This window comes from Oncorhynchus gorbuscha, unplaced genomic scaffold (genome assembly GCF_021184085.1).
Source record: "Oncorhynchus gorbuscha isolate QuinsamMale2020 ecotype Even-year unplaced genomic scaffold, OgorEven_v1.0 Un_scaffold_9068, whole genome shotgun sequence".
NCBI lineage: Eukaryota > Metazoa > Chordata > Actinopteri > Salmoniformes > Salmonidae > Oncorhynchus > Oncorhynchus gorbuscha.
This window is the reverse complement of record NW_025752115.1, coordinates 1-13,400: the sequence shown is the minus strand read 5'-3', so window position 1 is coordinate 13,400 and position 13,400 is coordinate 1. Positions and strand designations below refer to the sequence as shown.

General features: G+C 48.1%; 1 pseudogene; it reads left to right on the top strand.

Annotated features, from left to right (window-relative positions):
• Positions 1 to 248: 248 nt before the first annotated feature.
• LOC124030056 lies at positions 249 to 13,394 on the top strand (annotated as a pseudogene).
• Positions 13,395 to 13,400: the final 6 nt, after the last annotated feature.

Sequence of the window (13,400 nt, the reverse complement as noted above, 5' to 3'; positions counted from 1 at the left end):
CTACACAACAATAACAGTTAACAGTGAATAAAGGGCCTCTTTGCTCACTCACCTGAAGCAATAAAGGTGTTCTAACCCTTGGCCACTCATGGGTTTTGAGCAACATTTTTTTTAAGTAATAAAAACCAACAAGAAATTTGTGGAGTTGAAAAAGGAGTTTTAATGACTCCAACCTAAGTGTATGTAAACGTCCGACTTCAACTGTATAAAACACACCTGTTCCGTAGTGGCAGAGGCTCCGGTAAATCTCATGTAATAATCAGATGCCCCTGTGTCTCAGAGGGAACTCGAAGTACCACTACTATGGTCTTCGTATCAAGGCCACCTCCTCTCTGCTCCGTCTGATAGACGACCAGCAGCACCTCGCTTTGAGACAGCAACCCTTCTCTCAGAAACACAGGTAGGGGGGTGTCTCTCTCTTCCTGTCTCTCTGTCTCTTCCTCTCTCTTTCTGTCTCTCTCTCTTTCTGTCTCTCTCTCTCTCTCTCTCTCTCTCTCTCTCTCTCTCTTCCTGTCTCTCTCTCGCTCTCTCTCTTCCTGTCTCTCTCTCTCTCTTCCTGTCTCTCTCTCTCTCTTCCTGTCTCCCTCTCTCTCTCTTCTTGTCTCCCTCTCTCTCTCTTCCTGTCTCTCTGTCTCTTTCCTGTCTCTTCCTGTCTCTCTCTCTCTTTTGACAGCTGTTCTGTCCAATAGGGTAAAGCCGGTTCTGAAGGTGGAGGGCATGTCCAATGGGATGTCTCTGGGGGCGGGGCAGCAGCAGGGGGCAGGGCTCAGTGACATCTCAGCTCAAGTGCAACAATACCAGCAGTTCCTGGGTGAGTGGACAGGGACGAGGTACACACACACACACACACACACACACACACAGAGGAGTGGAATAGCCTATCATCTGTCAGACAGCTCGAGAGCTATCTAAAAGATGGTACTGGGGTGTAACGTGCTGGGGGGTAACGTGCTGGGGGGTGACGTGCTGGAGTGTAACGTGCTGGGGTGTGACGTGCTGGGGTGTGACGTGCTGGGGGGTGACGTGCTGGGGTGTAACGTGCTGGGGTGTGACGTGCTGGGGTGTGACGTGCTGGGGGGTGACGTGTTGGGGGTGACGTGTTGGGGTGACGTGTTGGGGGTGACGTGTTGGGGGTGACGTGGCTGGGGGTGACGTGCTGGGGGGTGACGTGGCTGGGGTGTGACGTGCTGGGGTGTGACGTACTGGGGGGTGACGTGCTGGGGGGTGACGTGCTGGGGTGTGACGTGTTGGACTTTAGTCAACGCAGGCAGCTGTCAGCAAGTCACACACCACTTTGCACTAAAATTGTTTGAAACTGTCCGTGGGTGACGCATAATTACCTAGTCAGTCAAGTTAGGGAGGGCGGGTCGGTAGGGGTGTCCTTGTTCATCAGCACTGGGGCCACTCCTGTGGCGGGCTGGGTGCAGTGTGCGCTAGCCAAGGTGGCCAGGTGCATGGTGTTTCTCCGCATTGGTGCGGCTGGCTTCCGGGTTGGATGCGCACTGTGTTAAGAAGCAGGGTTGGGTTGTGTGTATCGGAGGACGCATGACTCAACCTTCGTCTCTCCCGAGCCCGTCTCTCCCGAGCCCGTACGGGAGTTGCAGCGATGAGACAAGATAGTAGCTACAACAACAATTGGATACCACAAAATTGGGGAGAAAAAGGGGTAAAATTTAAAATATAAAATAAAAAGATTTGTTTGAAACCTGAATGTTTTACTTTTACTTCAAACAAAGAGGCATGTCTTGCCTTTCTTCAAAGTAGCCTTGTCAAAATTATTCTATAGAAATGTGGAGGCAATTATTTTATAGAGACTCCTGATGCCGTTAACCAGCATTTCTCTCCTGTTCTATTGATGTTCACCCCAACTTTCTTCTGTTGCCCAGAAGTCAAAGCCATCATCCTAGTTGTATTATCATCCCATCCTAGTCGTATTATCATCCCATCCTAGTCATCCCATCCTAGTCGTATCATCATCCCATCCTATCCCATCCTAGTATCATCATCCCATCCTAGTCGTATCTTCATCCCATCCTAGTCGTATCATCATCCCATCCTAGTCGTATCTTCATCCCATCCTAGTCGTATCTATCATCCCATCCTAGTCGTATCATCATCCCATCCTAGTCGTATCATCATCCCATCCTAGTCGTATCATCATCCCATCCTAGTCGTGTTATCATCCCCATCCTAGTCGTATTATCATCCCATCCTAGTCGTATCTTCATCCTAGTCGTATCATCATCCCATCCTAGTCGTATTATCATCCCATCCTAGTCGTATCATCATCCATCCTAGTCGTATTATCATCCCATCCTAGTTATCATCCCATCCTAGTCGTCGTATCATCATCCCATCCTAGTCGTATCATCATCCCATCCTAGCCGTCGTGTTATCATCCCATCCTAGTCGTATCATATCATCCCATCATCATCCCAGCCGTATTATCATCCCATCCTAGTCGTATTATCATCCCATCCTAGTCGTATTATCATCCCATCCTAGTCGTATCATCATCCCATCCCATCATCCCATCCTAGCGTATCATCATCCCATCCTAGTCGTATCATCATCCCATCCTAGTCGTATCATCATCCCATCCTAGCCGTATTATCATCCCATCCTAGTCGTGTTATCATCCCATCCTAGTCGTGTTATCATCCCATCCTAGTCGTATTATCATCCCATCCTAGTCGTATTATCATCCCATCCTAGTCGTATTATCATCCCATCCTAGTTGTGTTATCATCCCATCCTAGTCGTGTTATCATCCCATCCTAGTCGTATTATCATCCTAGTTGCTATTAGATTTCTCCTCCTAGTTGCTAACACATATGGAACGGCTGGTATCAGGTGCTCTGTTTAGAATGGTGTTTTCTGCTAATAGTGTTTTACAAATGATGTTTTATGATCTGCTTCATTACAGGAGTTGTCCAATTAGAGGCGAGAGCCTTTGACTGGACGATGACAGGCCTGCTAGTGTTGCGTGTTTCCATTAACATGTCAGGTCTTTGTATGTATAGTATCTTCTGCTGGTCATTTTACTGTTCAACCGTTTGTCGACCAGTTAACGAGGGTCGGTTAGTCGGCAGAAAATGTACCGAAATGTGCATCACGCACACGCACACGCACACACACACACACGTAGTAACAAGAATGTCTCCGTATGTAAATAATGGCAGAAACAATGCTAGGAATCATACTAAACCAATGTGAAGCACACAGATCAACACATTGTAAATCATGGACATGTAATTCCACACATAATAACACAGCAATGTGACCGTTGTTGTTGTCCAGACGCGTCGCGGGCGCTGCCTGAGTTCCCAGAGTTGGATCTGCAGGACAGACCTCTTCCTGATGGGATCGTTCCAGAACACATCACAGCCTTCCAACAGCTCTACAGGGAACACTGTGAGGTAAACGGTCTAAAACGCACTGCTGGCAGTCTTATGAAGTGTTGTGCCTACTATGTCTGTCTTGATTCCACTAACGATAACGATGATGAGTTGAGATGAAGAATCAGGTGTTTTAGTTCCAGGACCAGGGTTGGTAAACAGTGTGTTAGTCTATTGTAGTGTAATGAAAATGTATGACAATCTTGTGTAGTGTTTATGTCTGTCTAATGTCGTGCTTTGTCAGTCTAATGTCGTGCTTTGTCAGTCTAATGTATTGCTATCTCTGTCTAATGTATTGCTATCTCTGTCTAATGTAGTGCTATCTCTGTCTAATGTAGTGCTATCTCTGTCTAATGTAGTGCTATCTCTGTCTAATGTAGTGCTATCTCTGTCTAATGTAGTGCTATCTCTGTCTAATGTAGTGCTATCTCTGTCTAATGTAGTGCTATCTCTGTCTAATGTATTGCTATCTCTCTGTCTAATGTAGTGCTATCTCTGTCTAATGTAGTGCTTTGTCCAATGTAGGTCTATGTCCAGTTTTGTGGGTCAAATGTCATGTTATGACTTTCTATCTTCCATGTCTGTTAAAATACTATGTCAGACAAATGTAGTGTTTTATCATTCTTACGTAGTGCTATGTCAGTCTACAGGTGGGCTATGTCAGTCTACAGGTGGGCTGTCAGTCTACAGGTGTGCTATGTCAGTCTACAGGTGTGCTATGTCAGTCTACAGGTGTGCTATGTCAGTCTAATGTAGTGTAATGTCAGACAAATGTAGTGTTTTATCATTCTTACGTAGTGTTTTATCATTCTTACGTAGTGCTATGTCATGTCTGTGCAGGCCATTCTGGATGTGATGGTGAACCTGCAGTTCACTCTGGTGGAGACGCTGTGGAAAACCTTCTGGAGGTTCAGCGAGAGCATCGACGCAGACACACTCAGCGTGTGAGTGAAACACACACGTTCTACATGTCACACATTACAACACACAAAATCTAACTGTGTGTGTGTGTGTGTGTGTGTGTGTGTGTGTGTGTGTGTGTGTGTGTGTGTGTGTGTGTGTGTGTGTGTGTGTGTGTGTGTGTGTGTGTGTGTGTGTGTGTGTGTGTGTGTGTGTGTGTCTCCAGTCACGGTGAGTCAGAGGAGCGTCTACCTAAGTGGTACCTGGTGGTGCTGTGTAAGTACCAGCCAGTTGTTCACTGGACCAGAGACTGTGACAACACACTGTACCAGACCCTGGTGGAGATCCTCATCCCCGACGTATTACGACCCATCCCCAGTGAGTTATGACGTTAGAGCTACACAACATGACGTTAGAGCTACACAACATGACGTTAGCGCTACACAACATGACGTTAGAGCTACACAACATGACGTTAGAGCTAGCGTACTACAACATGACGTTAGAGCTACACATGACGTTAGAGCATGACGTTAGAGCTACACAACATGACGTTGACGTTAGAGCTACACAACATGACGTTAGAGCTACACAACATGACGTTAGAGCTTACACAACATGACGTTAGAGCTACACAACATGACGTTAGAGCTACACAACATGACGTTAGAGCTACACAACATGACGTAGAGCGTTAGAGCTACACAACATGACGAGCTACACAACATGACGTTAGAGCGTTAGAGCTACACAACATGACGTTAGAGCTACACAACATGACGTTAGAGCTAGCTAGAGCACAACATGACGTTAGAGCTACACAACATGACGTTAGAGCTACACAACATGACGTTAGAGCTACACAACATGACGTTAGAGCTACACAACATGACGTTAGAGCTACACAACATGACGTTAGAGCTACACAACATGACGTTAGAGCTACACAACATGACGTTAGAGCTACACAACATGACGTTAGAGCTACACAACATGACGTTAGAGCTACACAACATGACGTTAGAGCTACACAACATGACGTTAGAGCTACACAACATGACGTTAGAGCTACACAAACATGACGTTAGAGCTACACAACATGACGTTAGAGCTACACAACATGACGTTAGAGCTACACAACATGACGTTAGAGCTACACAACATGACGTTAGAGCTACACAACATGACGTTAGAGCTACACAACATGACGTTAGAGCTACACAACATGACGTTAGAGCTACACAACATGACGTTAGAGCTACACAACATGACGTTAGAGCTACACAACATGACGTTAGAGCTACACAACATGACGTTAGACGTCTACACAACATGACGTTAGGTCTAGACGCTACACAACATGACGTTAGAGCTACACAACATGACGTTAGAGCTACACAACATGACGTTAGGTCTACACAACATGACATTAGAGCTACATGCCATTAGATCTACACAACATGACGTTAGGTCTACACAACATGACATTAGAGCTACATGCCATTAGAGCTACACAACATGAGGTTAAGTCTACACAACATGACGTTAAGTCTACACAACATGACGTTAGAGCTACACAACATGACGTTAGAGCTACACAACATGACGTTAGAGCTACACAACATGACGTTAAGTCTACACAACATGACATTAGAGCTACACAACATGACATTAGGTCTACATGCCATTAGAGCTACACAACATGACATTAGAGCTACACAACATGACATTAGGTCTACATGCCATTAGAGCTACACAACATGACATTAGGTCTACATGCCATTAGAGCTACACAACATGACGTTAGGTCTACACAACATGACGTTAGGTCTACACAACATGACATTAGAGCTACATGCCATTAGAGCTACACAACATGACATTAGAGCCACACAACATGACATTAGAGCTACACAACATGACATTAGGTCTACATGCCATTAGAGCTACACAACATGACGTTAGGTCTACACAACATGACATTAGAGCTACACAACATGCCGTTAGAGCTACACAACATGACGTTAGGTCTACACAACATGACATTAGAGCTACACAACATGACGTTAGAGCTACACAACATGACATTAGAGCTACACAACATGACGTTAGGTCTACACAACATGACAGAGCTACATGCTATTAGAGCTACACAACATGACGTTAGGTCTACACAACATGACGTTAGAGCTACACAACATGACATTAGAGCTACACAACATGACGTTAGGTCTACACAACATGACATTAGAGCTACACAACATGACATTAGGTCTACATGCCATTAGAGCTACACAACATGACGTTAGGTCTACATGACATTAGAGCTACACAACATGACATTAGGTCTACATGCCATTAGAGCTACACAACATGACTTTAGAGCTACACAACATGACGTTAGGTCTACATGCCATTAGAGCTACACAACATGACATTAGAGCTACACAACATGACGTTAGACATTAGAGCTACACAACATGACAGAGCTAGACATTAGCTACACAACATGACGTTAGGTCTACACAACATGACATTAGAGCTACACAACATGACGTTAGGTCTACACAACATGACATTAGAGCTACACAACATGACATTAGGTCTACATGCCATTAGAGCTACACAACATGACATTAGAGCTACACAACATGACATTAGAGCCACACAACATGACATTAGGTCTACATGCCATTAGAGCTACACAACATTAGAGCTACACAACATGTTTAGAGCTACACAACATGACATTAGAGCTACACAACATGACATTAGGTCTACATGCCATTAGAGCTACACAACATGACGTTAGAGCTACACAACATGACGTTAGAGCTACACAACATGACATTAGAGCTACACAACATGACATTAGAGCCACACAACATGACATTAGAGCTACATAACACTAAATGACAGCACATGTAATGTCTTCTAAAACATATGACTAGCTACGTTTCTCGCTCATCTCCCTCCCTCTCCATCTCTCTCTCTGTCAGGTGCCTTAACTCAAGCCATCCGTAACTTTGCCAAGAGTCTAGAGAGCTGGCTGACAAGCGCCATGATGAACATACCAGAGGAGATGGTCCGCATGAAGGTGTGATCTCACACACACACACACACACACACACACACACACACACACACACACACACACACACACACACACACACACACACACACACACACACACACACACACACACACACACACAATACAAACACTCTTCCACAAAACTACATTACCTCTCCCTCCTCCCTCCTCTCTCCCCCTCCTCCCCTCCTCTCTCCCCCGTCTCTCTCTCCTCCCTCCTCTCTCCCCCTCCACCCCACCTCTCTCCCCCTCCTCCCCTCCTCTCCCCGTCTCCCCCCTCCTCTCTCCCGTCTCTCCCTCCTCCCCCTCCCGTCTCTCCCTCCTCCCCTCCTCTCTCCCGTCTCCCCTCCTCTCTCCCGTCTCCCCTCCTCTCTCCGTCTCCCCCTCCTCCCCTCCTCTCTCCCGTCTCCCCCTCCTCCCCTCCTCTCTCCCGTCTCCCACTCCTCCCCCTCCTCCTCTCCCACTCCTCCCCCTCCTTCCCTCCCGTCTCCCCCTCTTCCTCCTCTCTCCCGTCTCCCTTTCCTCCCCTCCAGGTGATGTGTGCGGGGGCGTTTGCCCAGACGCTGCGTCGCTACACCAGTCTAAACCACCTGGCCCAGGCAGCCAGGGCCGTCCTCCAGAACACCGCCCAGATCAATCAGATGCTGAGTGACCTCAACAGAGTTGACTTCACTAACGTGCAGGTCTGTCTGGATACCTTCTAACCACTACCTCTGTCTGGATACCTTCTAACCACTACCTCTCTCTCTGTCTGGATACCTTCTAACCACTACCTCTCTCTGTCTGGATACCTTCTAACCACTACCTCCCTCTGTCTGGATACCTTCTAACCACTACCTCTATCTCTCTGTCTGGATACCTTCTAACCACTACCTCTCTCTCTCTGTCTGGATACCTTCTAACCACTACCTCTCTCTCTGTCTGGATACCTTCTAACCACTACCTCTCTCTCTCTGTCTGGATACCTTCTAACCACTACCTCTCTCTCTGTCTGGATACCTTCTAACCACTACCTCTCTCTGTCTGGATACCTTCTAACCACTACCTCTCTCTCTGTCTGGATACCTTCTAACCACTACCTCTCTCTCTGTCTGGATACCTTCTAACCACTACCTCTCTCTCTCTGTCTGGATACCTTCTAACCACTACCTCTCTCTCTCTGTCTGGATACCTTCTAACCACTACCTCTCTCTCTGTCTGGATACCTTCTAACCACTACCTCTCTCTGTCTGGATACCTTCTAACCACTACCTCTCTCTCTGTCTGGATACCTTCTAACCACTACCTCTCTCTGTCTGGATACCTTCTAACCACTACCTCTCTCTGTCTGGATACCTTCTAACCACTATCTCTCTCTGTCTGGATACCTTCTAACCACTACCTCTCTCTGTCTGTCTGGATACCTTCTAACCACTACCTCTCTCTGTCTGGATACCTTCTAACCACTACCTCTCTCTCTCTGTCTGGATACCTTCTAACCACTACCTCCCTCTCTCTGTCTGGATACCTTCTAACCACTACCTCTCTCTGTCTGGATACCTTCTAACCACTACCTCTCTCTCTCTGTCTGGATACCTTCTAACCACTACCTCTCTCTCTCTGTCTGGATACCTTCTAACCACTACCTCTCTCTCTCTGTCTGGATACCTTCTAACCACTACCTCTCTCTCTCTGTCTGGATACCTTCTAACCACTACCTCTCTCTCTCTCCAACCTATACTCCTGTCTCTCTCTCTCTCTCTCTCTCTCTCTCTCTCTCTCTCTCTCTCTCTCTCTCTCTCTCTCTCTCTCTCTCTCTCTCTCTCTCTCTCTCTCTCTCCAACCTATACTCCTGTCTCTCTCTCTCTCTCTCTCTCTCTCTCCAACCTATACTCCTGTCTCTCTCTCTCTCTCTCTCTCTCTCTCTCTCCAAACTATAATCCTGTCTCTCTCTCTCCAACCTATAATCCTGTCTCTCTCTCTCCAACCTATAATCCTCTCTCTCTCTCTCCAACCTATAATTCTCTCTCTCTCTCCAACCTATACTCCTGTCTCTCTCCCAACCTATAATTCTCTCTCTCTCTCCAACCTATTCTCTCTCTCTCTCCAACCTATACTCCTGTCTCTCTCTCTCTCTCTCTCCAACCTATACTCCTGTCTCTCTCTCTCTCTCTCTCTCTCTCTCTCTCTCTCTCTCTCTCTCTCTCTCTCTCTCTCTCTCTCTCTCTCTCTCTCTCTCTCTCTCTCTCTCTCTCTCTCTCTCTCTCTCTCTCTCTCTCTCTCTCTCTCAACCTCTCTCTCTCTCTCTCTCTCTCTCAACCTATAATCCTGTCTCTCTCTCTCTCTCAACCTATAATCCTGTCTCTCTCTCTCCAACCTATAATCCTGTCTCTCTCTCCAACCTATAATCTCTCTCTCTCAACTCTCTCTCCTCTCTCCCTCTCTCAACCTATAATCTCTCCTCTAATCTCTCTCTCTCTCTCTCAACCTATAATCCTGTCTCTCTATCTCTCTCTCAACCTATAATCCTGTCTCTCTCTCCAACCTATACTCCTGTCTCTCTCTCCCCTATAGGAACAGGAACGTCGTGGTTGTGAGGATGGTGTGATCCTATACTCCTGTCTCTCTCTCCCCTGTAGGAACAGGCGTCGTGGGTGTGTGGTTGTGAGGATGGTGTGATCCTATACTCCTGTCTCTCTCTCCCCCCTGTAGGAACAGGCGTCGTGGGTGTGTGGTTGTGAGGATGGTGTGCTCCTATACTCCTGTCTCTCTCTCTCCCCTGTAGGAACAGGCGTCGTGGGTGTGTGGTTGTGAGGATGGTGTGATCCTATACTCCTGTCTCTTCCCCCCTGTAGGAACAGGCGTCGTGGGTGTGAGGATGGTGTGATCCTATACTCCTGTCTCTCTCTCCCCCTGTAGGAACAGGCGTCGTGGGTGTGTGGTTGTGAGGATGGTGTGCTCCTATACTCCTGTCTCTCTCTCCCCCCTGTAGGAACAGGCGTCGTGGGTGTGTGGTTGTGAGGATGCTGTGATCCAGAGGTTGGAGCAGGACTTCAAGCAGACATTACAACAACATAACTCTCTGGAGCAGTGGGCTGCCTGGCTGGACGGCGTGGTCTCCCAGGTCCTAAAGCCCTACCCACACAGCCCTGCAGCCTTCCCTCAGGCTGCCAAGCTCTTCCTGCTGCGGTGGAGCTTCTACAGGTGAGAGAAGAGGATGTTTTGAAGACAGAGAAAGTGAGCATCAAAGGCTCTTTGGTTTGAATGTTTCCCATCCTCTTCTTGTCCCCTCCCCCTCCCTCTCTCTACCCTCCTCCCCAGTTCCATGATGATTAGAGACCTGTCTCTCTCTACCCCCAGTTCCATGGTGATTAGAGACCTGACTCACTCTACCCCCCCAGTTCCATGGTGATTAGAGACCTGACTCTCTCTACCCTTCCCCCAGTTCCATGGTGATTAGAGACCTGTCTGTCTCTACCCCACCCCCAGCTCCATGGTGATTAGAGACCTGTCTCTCTCAACCCCCACCACCCCCAGCTCCATGGTGATTAGAGACCTGACTCACTCTACCCCCCCAGCTCCATGGTGATTAGAGACCTGTCACTCTCAACCCCCCCAGCTCCATGGTGATTAGAGACCTGTCTCTCTTTACCCCCCCACCCCCCAGCTCCATGGTGATTAGAGACCTGTCTCTCTCTACCCCCAGTTCCATGGTGATTAGAGACCTGTCTCTCTTTACCCCCCCAGCTCCATGGTGATTAGAGACCTGTCTCTCTCAACCCCCCTCAGCTCCATGGTGATTAGAGACCTGTCTCTCTTTACCCCCCAGCTCCATGGTGATTAGAGACATGTCTCTCTCTACCCCCAGTTCCATGGTGATTAGAGACCTGTCTCTCTCTACCCCCAGTTCCATGATGATTAGAGACCTGTCTCTCTCTACCCCCAGATCCATGGCGATTAGAGACCTGTCTCTCTCTACCCCCCTCAGTTCCATGGTGATTAGAGACCTGTCTCTCTCTACCCCCCAGTTCCATGGTGATTAGAGACCTGTCTCTCTCTACCCCCTCAGTTCCATGGTGATTAGAGACCTGTCTCTTCACCTGTCTCTCTACCCCCCAGTTCCATGGTGATTAGAGACCTGTCTCTCTCTACCCCCAGTTCCATGGTGATTAGAGACCTGTCTCTCTCTACCCCCCAGTTCCATGGTGATTAGAGACCTGTCTCTCTCTACCCCCCAGTTCCATGGTGATTAGAGACCTGACTCTCTCTACCCCCCAGTTCCATGGTGATTAGAGACCTGTCTCTCTCTACCCCCCAGTTCCATGGTGATTAGAGACCTGTCTCTCTCTACCCCCCAGTTCCATGGTGATTAGAGACCTGTCTCTCTCTACCCCCCAGTTCCATGGTGATTAGAGACCTGTCTCTCTCTACCCCCCAGTTCCATGGTGATTAGAGACCTGTCTCTCTCTACCCCCAGTTCCATGGTGATTAGAGACCTGACTCTCTCTACCCCCAGTTCCATGGTGATTAGAGACCTGTCTCTCTCTACCCCCCAGTTCCATGGTGATTAGAGACCTGTCTCTCTCTACCCCCCAGTTCCATGGTGATTAGAGACCTGTCTCTCTCTACCCCCCCAGTTCCATGGTGATTAGAGACCTGTCTCTCTCTACCCCCCAGTTCCATGGTGATTAGAGACCTGTCTCTCTCTACCCCCCCAGCTCCATGGTGATTAGAGCCCTGTCTCTCTCTACCCCCAGTTCCATGGTGATTAGAGACCTGACTCTGCGTAGTGCTGCCAGCTTCGGATCCTTCCACCTGATCAGACTGCTGTATGAGTGAGTATGTACTACCTGGTAGAACACAGAGTGGCCCAGGCTAAGGAGAAGACGCCCATCGCTGTCATGGGAGAAGTACACACACACACACACCTGATGAACACAGAGTGGCCCAGGCTAAAGGAGACACCCATACGCTGAAATCATGGAAGTACACACACACACACACACACCTGATAGAACACAGAGTGGCCCAGGCTAAAGGAGAGACACCCATCGCTGTCATGGGAGAGGTACACACACACACACACACACACACACACACACACACACACACACACACACACACACACACACACACACACACACACACACACACACACACACACACACCTGGTAGAACACAGAGTGGCCCAGGCTAAAGGAGAGACGCCCATCGCTGTCATGGGAGAGGTACACACACACACACACACACACACACACACACACACACACACACACGATGCACTTCTGATCGTCTCTCTCTCTCTCAGTTTGCCAGTGTGGGCAGGAGTCTGAACTGTCAGGACCCTGATAAAGGTAATGTCTCACCCTGCAACCCTTCATCTCTAATAATGTGGCCACAATAAACCTGTAAACGGTTAATATATCTGTGTGTGTGTCTCAGATGAGGAAGAGGATGAGGAGGAGAGTGATGAAGAGGGGGTAGAGATGACCGTGCCGTCTAACTCCGCTGGTCTGGGAGATGGGGAGGAGTCCCTGGAGCCACCCGTCAAGCTAGCCAGGACTGACCCCCGGGGACTGTTCAATACCACACACACAGAGTGACTCACACACACCCAACACGCACGCACACTGACAACTGAAACACACGCTCTCGACTTGGCCGTTGGCTAACATGACACACACACACACACCCTCAACAACACACTCATCCTTTGCCTTAATGATAGTTTGCTATGAGCCTGTTTGTGATCCCAATGCCATTAAGTTCCTTATCTGTTCCTGCAACCTCACACACCCTGTCTGTCTGCACCTTGATCTCTCGTGTGTGTGTGTGTGTGTGTGTGTGTGTGTGTGTGTGTGTGTGTGTGTGTGTGTGTGTGTGTGTGTGTGTGTGTGTGTGTGTGTGTGTGTGTGTGTGTGTGTGTGTGTGTGTGTGTGTGAGCGAAGGAGAGGTTTCACAAGCTTACCTTTTCATCTTTTAGTTATCATGGTTCCTCATTGTTCCTCATCACCTTCATTGTGACATCAG